General features: G+C 42.2%; 1 protein-coding gene and 1 non-coding gene across 2 annotated transcripts in view; both read left to right on the top strand.

The window, feature by feature from the left end:
- The first annotated feature begins 6 nt into the window (after positions 1 to 6).
- Positions 7 to 13,666, top strand: part of ITGBL1 (integrin, beta-like 1 (with EGF-like repeat domains)) — a 236,932-nt gene continuing 223,272 nt past the window's right edge. Inside the window, exon 1 of the mRNA XM_010831480.1 lies at positions 7 to 90. The gene's annotated coding sequence lies outside the window, so the exon portion shown is untranslated. The remainder of the gene's footprint in view (positions 91 to 13,666) is intronic.
- Positions 12,487 to 12,558, top strand: TRNAC-GCA. Its single transcript has one exon. It is a non-coding gene; the product is annotated as a tRNA-Cys (tRNA).

Raw genomic sequence — 13,666 nt, 5'->3', positions numbered from 1 at the left:
GTCACGTGAGCGAGCCCGGCGTGTACTTCGGGCCCCTGTGCGAGTGCCACGAGTGGGTGTGCGAGACCTACGACGGCAGCACCTGTGCAGGTAAGGGGGTGGGGCGCCGGGCCCTCCGCACGCGCTCCCCAGGGGGCTTCGGCCCCTTGGGGGAAGCGGAGGCTGGGGACCATCCCATCAGCATCCTAGAAGCCACCACGGGAGCGGGGGAGGGGGGGAGGGCCCTGCCTTCCGCCAGTGGGTTCTGGAATCACGTCTCTTAACCCCGACCTCTGCCCTAGGGCCCAGACTTCAGTGGAAATAATATTTGCTAAGGTTCCCTCGCTCGATTATAAATCTCAGCTTCTACTGTTGCTTCCTCATTACAGACCAATCCTCCCCACTTCCCCGTAAATGGAGTTATTTCGCTGGGCTCTCCACCCTGATCACGCATGTTAATCATCATATTTGCAGAGTGGAAGCCCCTCCACCCTGATCACGCATGTTAATAATAATATTTGCAGAGTGGAAGCCCCTATTTGTTTTATTTCTTAATTGAAGGGTAGCTGATCGACAGTGTGGCGTTAGTTTCTGACCCGTGTTTTCTTTCTTTACCAAGGAAGTACAGGAGAATGTGATTTTCCTAAATTCCAGGGAAGCCCACTGTGTTTTTGAATGTGGATTTGCCCTCTCGTAGGTAGCATGTAGTTGACACGTAGTGGCCTATATCAGAAAACCGTACACCAACACGAGCAGGCCCCTGTTTTCTTGGGAGCGATGGCTTTTGTATTGTTTTTGCTGCTCCCGTTTTTTGGCTTCAATGCAGCTTGGTGTTTTGTAAGGGTGGAGTGAAAATAAATTCATTTCCTTTGCACATTTTAAAGGAGTGATTTGGGTTCTCATACTGGAAGGGGTCAAGCTATTTCTTCGAAGAGAACACCCCTCACGTCTATAACCAGTTTCTCATAACAGCACCGTTTGCTTGGAGCCAAGAACCTCAATCAGGTCATTGTGAATGATCCAGGCCCTCGGTCAGTAAAAGTGCATCCTCAGTGCACTTTTGTGGGAATACACACAGTGCGTTCCCACCAGTGTTTGGCAGACTCGTAGGGAAAAAAAAAAAATCCACTTATTTTACCCACAGTGTACTGAGAATAAGAGTCCAACACTAACAGAGAGATCAAGCATGAGTTTATAGAAAAATGTTTTTCTTTTTCTCCTGTGGCATTTGGGCCTAGAAGCACAGGGAGGGTACGTAATATGTGGGCTGTTTGACAATGAAAAAAAAAAGTCATATAAGTAATTTGGAGGGCCACAGGTGCTCCTGTGTGTTTGTGTAGCCTTAGAGGCTGCGGTTCAACCCTTTAAAAGTATTGAATGCCACAACTTATTTTAGCTTGTCAGTCCCACATGCTTCAGCGCTATTAAGGGCAGCCCTTTGGAATGAAAGCTAAGTATTGTCTAATATTTCTCTCCAAATTCAACTGTTACCTGGCTTCTCTGGCTTTGATTGCCTCTGGCAAGGCCTCCTCAATATCGTGAGTTCTGGACACATTTTTCAGGGCATTTTGCATTGTTCTTGGATTGGAAACATCAGAAGCAGAATGCAGTTTTTTAGCCAGTAAGCTAGTTCTGGTTACCAGTAGCTTGAACTCCCCTTTTAAAGAAGCTGATCGGTTTCCTTTCTGTTAGTTAAAGGGTAGCTGTGGTATGTATATGTACTCTGATTATCTCCCATGGAAAATGACTTTTTGTTTCATCCTGACATCTTTGTCACTACATTCCTTCCATCCTGGTGCAAAATGCAGCCCTGAGTCATGCATGGTTTTGTTTGCTTGTGTGTACATTCCTGCTTCTCTATATTTAAGACCGAATGAAAGAACTGCGTTTGTTTCCAGTCCTCATCTTTCTGACTGTTGCCCATTGATGCCGGCTCGCTGGGCCTGGTGTAGAATCTGCGCCTGCAAATGCACTGGCTACATTTGCCAGGTCAGTGAGGACAGCCTTACACACAGTCTATCTGGTTATCTTGCCAGCTTGCCCGCTTATTCTGTGCTTCAAGTTTAGCTACTCCATTCTGTCTGCAAGAAATAATTCCTATATTATGGCCAGTAAGATAGAAACATGGGCTTCCCCAGTGGCTCAACAGTAAAAAGAATCTGCCTGCAATACAAGAGACACAGGGGACATGGGTTCGATCCCTGGGTCAGGAAGATCCCCTGGAGAAGGAAATGGCAACCCACTCTGGTATTCTTGCCTGGGAAATCTCATGGACAGAGGAGCCTCCTGGGCTACAGTCCATGGGGTTGCAAAGAGTCGAACACAACTGAGCACTCACTCAAGATAGAAACAGCAGGTTGTCTTTTATGTTTTATGTGCTTCTGGGCCTTGGTCTCTGTGATGAGCTCCTATAGATGATTTTCAAAAATAGAGTAACTTCCAGAGACTTTCCCCACCTCTGTGAAGAAAACACAGTTCTGCTCTGGCAGGGTATCATAGAGTGGTTAAGACTGTGGGCTCTGGGAGAAGTTTTCCAGGATTTGAATCCTACACTTAACATCTGTCTGAACTTGGGCAGTTACTTAACATTCCTGAGCCTTGATTTCTTCTTCTGTAAAATGGGAATAATAAAGTAGCTATCTTATGGGATTTTTGTGAGGTTTAACAGATGCAGGAGACTTAGAATAGTGTTTTGCATAAAGTCAGTACTCAGTACAGATGAATATGCTTGTATATGTCTATATAACATTATTTTGGGATGCGCAAAAGGTGAGCTAGGATGAATGGATAGAAAGAGATAGACAGGTAAAGAGCCTGGCTTTGTGTTTGTTAGTCAGTTGATACTGTGAAAGCAATTTAGTTTCATTAATGTCTTGGGGGTGGGGGGGACCTGTTATTGATCCAAAGTTCAAAAGGTCAAGCCAGGACAGCAATTTTGGCTCAATGGGAGAGCAGCTGTAGGAGACACACTGTACTCTTTTCAAGTTAAGTCCACTGGGATTCTTACACCGTGACTCATAGGAGACATACTTACTTTAGATGAGCTGGTTGAAAGTGATGACATTTACACACGATCACAAGTGGTCTCTCTCTCCCAGTCTCCACTGGCTCCTGGCACATGGATCTTCCTCCAAATTCTATAGCATAAAGATCTGACCCAGCGATTATTCATGTGGATGTGATGGTCTAATGAGGAGGAAACTCATTTTAGTGAAATATTTCTTTAAGAACAGTCAAATGTTTGATTCTATAAAAACAAATATTTGGTTTGGAATTCAGGATATCCTGAATAACCCCCTGGGTACCTGTGATTACACTTAAAGTATTGGTTTCTTAAACATTTTTCCAATCACTTTTTGAAATACATCACTTAAAAGAGTTTCAGTTTTAGGAACTTGGAAAAGCTAATTGAATCCACTGTAGCCAGTTCTATAAAGTGCTATTGGAGAAGGGAATGGCAACCCACTCCAGTGTTCTTGCCTGGAGAATTCCATGGACAGAGGAACTTGGCAAGCTACATACAGTCCATGGGGTCACAAAGAGTCAGACACGACTGAGCAACTAACACACACACACATACACACACACACATACATAAAGTGCTATATGGCCTTCCCTGATGGCTCAGTGGGTACAGAATATGCCTGCAGTGTGGGAGATGAAGGAGACTTGGGTTTGATCCCCGGGTCAAGAAGATCCAGGGATCAAACCCATGAATCACATGGGCAGAGGAGCCTAGAGGGTTACAATCCAAAGGGCTGCAAAGAGTTGGACACGACTGAGTGACTAAGCACTCGCACTTGCACACACTAAGTGCTGTGTATTTGCTAGACTCTCTGTTTACTGTTAAAGATGTTGTGCTATTAAAGATGTGGTGTGGTTGCTTAGTCATGTCTGACTCTTTGCAACCCCATGGACTGTATTCACCAGGCTCCTCTGTCCCTGGGATTTCCCAGGCAAAAATACTGGAGTGGGTTGCCATTTCATTCTCCAGAGGATCTTTCTGACCCAGGGATTAAACCTGTGTCTCCTGCGTCGGTGGGCGGATTCTTTACCACTGAGCCACCAGGGAAGCCCCGTAAGATGTTGTAAACACATGCATATGTATAACTGAATCACTTTGCTGTATACCTGGAACTCATGCGACATTTTCATCAACTGTATTCCCATATAAAAGGAAAAGTTAAAAAATAATAAAATGAAGGTCAGTTAACTCCAGTAATCCCACTGCTGGGCATACACACTGAGGAAACCAGAAGGGAAAGAGACACGTGTACCCCAATGTTCATCGCAGCACTGTTTATAATAGCCAGGACATGGAAGCAACCTAGATGCCCATCAGCAGATGAATGGATAAGAAAGCTGTGGTACATATACCCAATGGAGTATTACTCAGCCATTAAAAAGAATACATTTGAATCAGTTCTAATGAGATGGATTAAACTGGAGCCTATTATACAGAGTGAAGCCAGAAAGAAAAACACCAATACAGTATACTAACACATATATATGGAATTTAGAAAGATGGTAACAATAACCCTGTGTACGAGACAGCAAAAGAGACACTGATGTATAGAACAGTCTTATGGACTCTGTGGGAGAGGGAGAGGGTGGGGAGATTTGGGAGAATGGCATTGAAACATGTATACTATCATGTAAGAAATGAGTCGCCAGTCCAGGTTCGATGCAGGATACTGGATGCTTGGGGCTGGTGCACTGGGATGACCCAGAGGGATGGTATGAGGAGGGAGGTGGGAGGAGGGTTCAGGATGGGGGACACAGGTATACCTGTGGCAGATTCATTTCGGTATTTGGCAAAACTAATACAATATTGTAAAGTTTAAAAATAAAATAAAATACAGGTGCTACAAAAGACGAGGAATACATGACAGGTTCCTGCTGAGTAGGGAGGTTCAGAGAAATACCAAATGCCTATAAGGCAAAGAAGAATATAATTTCTATGTATTTCTATGAGGGTTCCATTAAGGTAGGAATTAAATATTGTGATGTAAATTCTGGAAAAATTGTAGCATTTGACATAAGTCTTTTAGTATAAGGAGGTTTTTATTCCAAAGGGTGGACAGTTGGAATTCTGAGTGAAGAAAAATGGAAGAAATGGTTTAGAGGCAGAAAAACATGTGGGTGTGTTTGGAGAAGAGTGAAGGGTTCTGGGGCTGGCTTCACTGGAAATTAGGGCTGTGGGAAGCCTAGTGGAAGATATGTTGAGAGCTGCAGCTCTCATCTGGCAGAGAGCTCTGAACCTGAAGGTGAAAGTGAAAAGTGAAAGTCGCTCAGTCGTGTCTAACTCTTTCTCGACCCCATGGACTACACAATCCATGGAATTCTCCAGGCCAGAATGCTGGAGTGGGTAGCCCTTCCCTTCTCCAGGGGATCTTCCCAACCCAGGGATCGAACCCAGGTCTCCTGCAGAAGAACTGTAGGCAGATTCTTTACCAGCTGAGCCACAAGGGAAGCACGCTGAATGTGAAGCCTGTGCTCAGTTAAACAGTATATAGGAACCATGAAGCAGTTTGAACATGGGAGTTTGAACATAATTGATGGCCAGTGATTCATGGAAAGTAATATGGTGCCTGGGGGCCCAGCAGGTTGGGATTGACACTTGATGGGGAGGAACTCAGGTTAGATCATGTTTAAATACTAGTTCCTGGGGGAGCGAATAAGGATAGAATTATGAGGCATTTTAAAGACTGCTGGAAGATAGAATCATATGCTTCAGTACTCAGGGATGAGTAAGATGGTGTCAGTGATAGAACTGATGGAAGAAAGTCAGGAGAAAGAATCAGAAAACTCATCAATGGTGAGAAGGCCCTGCTAAATTAAAAACTGTTATTTTTATCTGGAATTGCTGTGAAATGAAGAATGATCGCTTATAGAATGAGTCTGGACTTTATGGCACTTCTGGGCTTAGATAGGAATCTTGTCTGAATTGTTAACTGGAGTTAACTTGTTTCTGTCATTCATCCCTGAGACAGTCATTTGATTTCTCTGAAAGTTAGTTTCTTTTTCTGGAACATCTTTATGGATATAAAGAACTTGACATTCTTCAGGATATTATTCAGAATAATTTTTATGTATAAATACATTTAATATCTATATAATTTAAAGATTAATTCATTCAGTTCAGTCGCTCAGTCATGTCCAACTCTTTGTGACCCCGTGGACTGCAGCACTCCAGGCCTCCCTGTCCATCACCAACTCCTGGAGTTTACTCAAACTTATGACCATTGAGTCGGTGATGGCATCCGGTGATCTCATCCTCTGTCGTCCCCTTCTCCTCCTGCCCTTGATCTTTCCCAGCATCAGGGTCTTTTCAAATGAGTCAGCTCTTTGCATCAGGTGGCCAAAGTATTGGAGTTTCAGCTTCAACATCAGTCCCTCCAATGAACACCCAGGACTGATTTCCTTTAGGATGGACTGGTTGGTTCTTCTTGCAGTCCAAGGGACTCTCAAAAGTCTTCTCCAACACCACAGTTCAAAAGCATCAATTCTTTGACGCTCAGCTTTCTTTATAGACCAACTCTCACATCCATACATGACTACCGGAAAAACCACAGCCTTGACTAGATGGACCTTTGTTGGCAAAGTAATGTTCCTGTTTTTTAATATGCTATCTAGGTTGGTCATAACTTTCTTTCCAAGGAGCAAGCATCTTTTAATTTCGTGGCTGCAATCACCATTTGCAGTGATTTTGGAGCCCAAAAAAGATTAATAGATTTAATTTATTCAGACTATGAAACATCCTTATAAGCATTGATTTAAACACACATGGTATGAAAATACTTAAAATACATGGAAATACCCCTAATATGGAAGTATTGGTAATTTTTTTTCTGGCAGCTATTTCTGACATCTACACTGTTAAGTAGTATGAGAACTGTGTATGATTATTCATGAGAGCTGGATTTTCTGAATCCTTATAGTCTGTCCTAGAACTGTTGGACCTACTTGCTCCTCACAGTTGCATTTTACTTAAAATTTTTTTCAAAACTGGAGTATAGTTGTTTTACAATGTTTCTGCTTTACAGCACTGTGAAGTAGCTATGGTGTGCATATATCCCCTCCCTCTTGGACCTCCCTTCCATCCTCCCATCTCACCCCTCCAGGCCATCACAGAGCACCGAGTTGAGCTCTCTGTTATACAGCTGCTTCCTACTAGCTATCTGTCTAACATGTGGTAGCGTATACATGTCCATGCTACTTTCTCAATTCATCTCCCTCATCTCACATGCCTCCACCCCGTGTTCACAGGTCCATTCCCTACGCCTGCGTCTCTGTCTCTGCCCTGAAGATAGGTTCATCAGGACCATTTTCCTAGATTCCACATATGTGCATTAATATACAGTCTCTCTTTTTCTGTTTCTGACCTATTCACTGTGTATGACAGATTCTAGATTTGTCCACATCTCTACAAATGACCCAATTTTGTTCCTTTTTATGGCTGAATAATATTCCATTGTATATTTGCATTACATCTTTATCCACTCCTCTGCTGACGGACGTTTAAGTTGCGTTCATGTCCTGGCTACTGTAAAGGACGCTGTGACGAACACTGGGGTACATGTGTCTTTGGAATTAGGTTGCATTTTTCTTTGAATAACTGTCTCCAAACCTATTTTGTGGAATCACTCTTCAGTTTTTCTTTCTTAGTGGTCTTCTGTTTTCCATCTTGCCCCCCCCCACACCCCCCTTAGCTGCAGTTCTGTATCCAAAGATTCAACCTACCTTGGATCATGGAGTACTGGGGTACATGTTTATTGTAACACATCCACATTGTAAGTGGCATTGTGCAGTTCAAACCTGTGTAGTTCAAAGGTCAGCTGATTTAGTGAAATATTAGTACAGGTCCTAGAGACATCAGGGGTGGGCTTGTTTAATCACAGGAATGTAAACCAACTTAAGACTGAATAGTAATCATTCTAGTTCTTGAAACTCTCTGATTTCCAGTCCTGTACTTGAGTCCTCTCCCTGCTCTCCAAACTTTTCTTTCTCTCACTATTCATCATGTTTACTTCATTTCCAAATTCTGCTCATTTGGGGCAAGGAGTTCAGCTATTATTTCTATTATCTTGTTTCTTGGTCATCCACAGTCTTTGAAGTCTTGGTGTCTATTCTAAGAGTTGATGTCTTTAGGTATTAATGTTATATATATATTCACTTTTTTCAAATCTTGCTTTATCATGTATGCTACTGCTCTAAGTCACTTCAGTCGTGTCCGACTCTGTGCGACCCCATAGATGGCAGCCCACCAGGCTCCCCCGTCCCTGGGATTCTCCAGGCAAGAACACTGGAGTGGGTTGCCATTTCCTTCTCCAATGCATGAAAGTGAAAAGTGAAAGTGAAGTCGCGCAGTCGTGTAAGACTCTTCTCGACCCCATGGACTACAGCCTACCAGGCTCCTCTGTCCATGGGATTTTCCAGGAAAGAGTACTGGAGTGGGGTGCCATTGCCTTCTCCGTAAAGCATATGTATGTGTATGCAAATATGTATTTGCTACCTTAAATTTATACACATATGTTATATACATCTGAATACATAAATATGTCTTCAGACATATGTTTGCATGTATATGTGTTTACGGCATGTATGTGGGTATTAATATATGAGTATACGCACAATTGCATTTACCTATGTGTGTTTAGGTATGTGTGTAAATCTACATGTACCACAAAGACACACCCAGGTAACCCTTCTTTCCGAAAGACTGCTGTCTGCAGAGGGGAGTCCATTCCATTTTCAAATCTTTGCAATGCTAATACTTCTGATAGAAAAGGCACCTTGGGTTGTTATCACATTTGTAAACCTACTACAAACCAACAGCTTATTGGGGAATACTTTGGGTGATTGCCTCTTCAAAACATCTCATGAAGACAGTGGGAAGTTACTTGGTTGGCTCCTAATTTGGTTGTCTTTTTCACTGTTCAGTCAATTAGGCTGCTGAAGTCACATTTGAACTACGATTTGTATTTGGTAAGAATGAATGAATGAAAGTTGCTCAGTAGTGTCTGACTCTTTTTGACCTCATGGGCTGTAGCCCACCAGGCTCATCTGGCCATGGGATTCTCCAGGCAAGAGTACTGAAGTGGGTTGCCATTCTCTCCTCCATAGGATCTTCCCAACCCAGGGACTGAACCTGGGTCTCCTGCATTGCAGGCAGATTCTTTATTGATGGAGCCACCAGAGAAGCCCCATATTTGGTAAAGAAGTTCTCTAATTCTAATACTAAAACTTTGTTCATAGACAGGAATGAAAAATGACTCCCTTTCCTACTCTTTAAGTGAAAAATAGTACTGCTTTTGTCACTAACATATTTTTATTCTGCATACATTTTATGGAGAATCTGAAAATTCCTTAAGGCCCCCTGTTCCATGCTGAAGCTTTGAATCCAGGGTTAGATGCAAAATCACTGAGGATTCTTCTTACAGCTCGAAGTCCTAAAACTATAAACCAAATCATAAATTTTCTCTATCCTCAAGGCAATAATATTTTCTTGTCTGGTTTTGCCTGTAACAATAAATTCTACTATTACAGAAATTTGATTTCCTGGTTAGTTCATCTGAATTTTCTAATCAGACCTCAGCAGGGAGAAAAAAGGAAATAAGTAAAATGAGATAAATCAACTTTTATGTCTAACTGGACTGGGCTTCCTGGATGGCTCAACAGTAAAGAATCTTACCTGTAACAGGAGACACAGGAGATGTGGGTTTAGTCCCTGGGTTGGGAAGATCCCCTGGAGGAGGAAATGGCAACCCTCTCCAGTATTCCTGCCTGGGAAATCCCATGGACAGAGGAGCCTGGCGGACTACAGGGGTCACAGAGCCAGACATGACTGAGCACAGGCGCGAACTTCAGGAGAAGACAACTGGATTAGGAGACAGAAGAAACAGTTGGAGGTGTGGTGGGGGACTGAAAGGGAGCTATCTTGTAGGAGGAATTTGTTTGAGCTTTCTACCTTTCTTTCTGCCTAGAATGCACGTGGAGTTCCAGAAGTCTGTCTTTAAAATTGAAGTGTAGTTAATTTACGACATTGTGTTCATTTCAGGCGTGCAGCACAGTGGCGTTCAGATGTCAATGTGTGTGTGTGTGTGTGCGCACGCGCATGTGTGAGTGTATGTTTTTTTTTCTGTTCTTTTCCATGGTAGGTTAATCTAAGTTATTGAATATACCTCCCTGTTTCGTACAGTAGGACCTTGCTCTTTATTTGATATATAGTAGTCTGTATCTGTTAATCCTATACTCCTGTTTTATCTTTCCCCTTTGGTAACCATAACTTTGTTTTCTATGTCTGTGGATCTATTTCTGTCTTGTAAATAAATTTGTTTGTGTTATTTTTAGTTTGCGCATGTAAGTGAGATGTAATATTTGTCTTTCTCTGTCTGACTTACTTCACTCCATAGGATAATCTCTAGGTCCATTCACGTTGCTGCAAATGGCATTATTTCATTCCTTTTTATAGCAGATATTTCATGTTGTGTGTGTATATTTATATATTATTGCACCTCCTTTGGGCTTCCATTATAGCTCAGTCGATAAAGAATCCACCTGCAATGCAGGAGGCCCAGTTCAATTCCTGGGTCGGGAAAATCCACTGGAGAAGGGGTAGACTACCCACTCCAGTATTCTTGGGCTTCCCCTGTGGCTCAGCTGGTAAAGAATCCACCTGCAATGTGGGAGACTGGGTTCGATCCCTGGGTTGGGAAGATCCTCTGGAGAAGGGAAGGGCTATGAACTGTAAAGTCCATGGAGTCACAAAGACTCGGACACGCCTGAGTGAGTTGCACTCACTTACTACCTCCTTTTATTGACATATATACCTTAAGTGCCTCAGCACATAGAATGAAATTCAAGTAAGTTAAATATGTATGTGCTGTGTCTCCCCTTCAGTCTTATTGTTAATTAAAGCCTCTTATTAATATTAAATTTAGGGTGTATACATCCCTCTTTTCCCATGATTATATAAATATGTGTTATGAACACATATAGATAGGTTGTTTCCATTCATTTTTCTTGCTTTTTTTCTTTAAGAATAGATCATGGCCCACAGTCTAGTTTTTACATATATGATTAAGAATTTTCATAAGTATATGATGTGCTATAGTATGAATGTATTACGTCGTTAGACTGTCTGCCTATTAGTGAACACTCTGGTTGTTTGAAGTTTTTGTTATTTTTGTGTTTTTTGATATAGAGACTTTAAAGAGCATTCGATTTAAAATTGCTCACACATACTCACACTCATACACTCACACAGCTCTCTAGCACTCTGGCTCTTGCACAACCAAGTACACACTAGAGTGAGTTGGGTTCCGAGACACTTAAGAGGGCATCTCCAGGCAACAGAAGTGTGAATAAAAGTGTCTTCCTGTGTTGAGAATCTTGGCAAACGGAAACTTCAAACAGGGTGGAACCGGGAGATATGAAGCTTTTGTCCTTTGGGAAATTTCGATTCCAAGCCTTATCTGGGATTCAAGGTCGTGAGTCACATCTGAGAAGGAGGAGGAGTATAGTACTGCTGGGTAGAGAGGACCACGGGGGATGGGCCAGGGCATTCTCAGAGCCCCACATGGGTAAATTCTCAAGCTATTTCCCATTAACTCTTAAATTGATAAAGATTGAGAGCTGCAAGAAGGTTGCAAATCTCATTTTCTTTGGAAAAGAGTGCTTTGTCTTTTCAAGGATCACATTTCCTGGCAAATAAGAAACTCTATTTGGTAATAGAACTCATTCTTCTGTCTACTCTAAATCATCTTATTTAAGGCTGGCTAGAATGATGGCTTTGTAAAGGGAAAAGAAAAATAAGACCTTGATAAGAGTGCTCACTGGTCTGACCTTGTGTCACCTCAGTCTTAATTTATGTGGTGGGACAGGCTTCTGTGCCAAAGTGCCTATCCTCCTAATTGTACGTGATCGCTTGTTCGAACATCAAATTTTTCCAAGTCAATAGTGACCCACTCCGGTTTCCTGATTTATTATTTCATCTGGATATTTCCTAGGAAAAGGCGGGCTAAATTTTTTTTCTGAAAAGAGGCCAGTGAGTTAGGTATTGCTTAGAAGCTTCTCTTACAGCAATGCATGAATGTAAATTTGTGATTTAGCCAATGAGAACAAGGAGCCCAAATCAAGAAATCAAAAAGCACGGTCAATGTATTTCCTAATTGGTCATTACTGCTCTTTCAAAGCTGTCATTTTCTGCTGTGCACAACAGTTAGACAAAACTAGTTATTTCTCTAAACAAAATGACTTGGCCATTTAATTAAACCCTTTCTTCTCCAAAATACAGAAGACAAGTTATAAACTTTTTTTTTCTTTCTTGATCAACACCACTATTTGTATAAGTTCTAAAAGCAGTATTGATGTGAAAATAACTCATCTTTAAGAAAGAAAGGACATTTTTAAGAAACTAAGAAAATATTTTTTTGAGAAAGAAAGCAAATAATTGATTTGTTAGCTGTGTACTGGATAGACTTCTTTAGATTCCTTCCTTGGGCTTCCCTGGTGGCTCAGATGGTAAAGCATCTGCCTGCAGTGCAGGAGACCCAGGTTCAATCCCTGGGTTGGGAAGATCCCCTGGAGAAGGAAATGGTAACCCACTCCAGTACTCTTGCCTGGAAAATTCCATGGACTGAGTAGCCTGGTAGGCTACAGTCCATGGGATTGCAAAGAGTCAGACATGACTGAGCAACTTCAGTTTGAATAGATTTGAGCCCTAAAATTAGTGTTGTGTTAGTAATACAAAAGAATAATAGAAAAATATCTACTTACTTTTGAGCATGCTTTGATGGAAAATATTTTCATACGTATGAATTCATTCACTTTGCTGACAAAAGTCCGTATAGTCAAAGCTATGGTTTTTTCCAGCAGTCATGTGCAGATATGAGAGTTGGACGATAAAGAAGGCTGAGTGCTGAAAAATTGATGCTTTTTAATTGTGGTGCTGGAGAAGACTCTTCAGAGTCCCTTGGACTGCAAGGAGATCAAACCAGTCCATCCTAAAGGAGATCAACCCTGAATATTCATTGGAAGGACTGATGCTGAAGCTCAAATACTTTGGCCACTTGATGTGAAGAGCTGACCCATTTAAAAATACCCTAATGCTGGGGAAGACTGAGGATAGGAGGAGAAGGGGGTGACAGAGGGTGAGATGGTTGGATGGCACCACTGGCTCAATGGACATGAATTTGAGCAAACTTTGGGAGATAGTGAAAGACAGGGAAGCCTGGCTTGCTATAGTCCATGGGGTCGCAGAGTCAGATATGAATGAAAGACTGAACAACAATGAATTCATTCACTTCTTCTATAACTTGAAAGAGGTGGTCAAAATTCTTCTTCAGGGACTTCCCTGGTGGTCCAGTGGTTAAGACTCTGTGCTTCCAATGCAGGGGGTACAGGTTCAACCCCTGACTGAGGAGCTAACATCCCACATGCAACACTGCACAGTCAAAAAGTTATATATATATATATATATATGTATATATATCGGAGAAGGCAATGGCACCCCACTCCAGTACTCTTGCCTGGAAAATCCCATGGATGGAGGAGCCTGGTAGGCTGCAGTCCATGGGGTCGCTGAGAGTCGGACACGACTGAGCGACTTCACTTTCACTTTTCACTCTCATGCATTGGAGAAGGAAATGGCAACCCACTCCAATGTTGTTGCCTGGAGAATCCC

Source organism: Bison bison, unplaced genomic scaffold, assembly GCF_000754665.1.
Source record: "Bison bison bison isolate TAMUID 2011002044 unplaced genomic scaffold, Bison_UMD1.0 scf7180017864527, whole genome shotgun sequence".
NCBI classification, from domain to species: domain Eukaryota; kingdom Metazoa; phylum Chordata; class Mammalia; order Artiodactyla; family Bovidae; genus Bison; species Bison bison.
The sequence above is the reverse complement of the archived record's forward strand: the minus strand, read 5'-3'. Positions and strand labels throughout refer to the sequence as shown.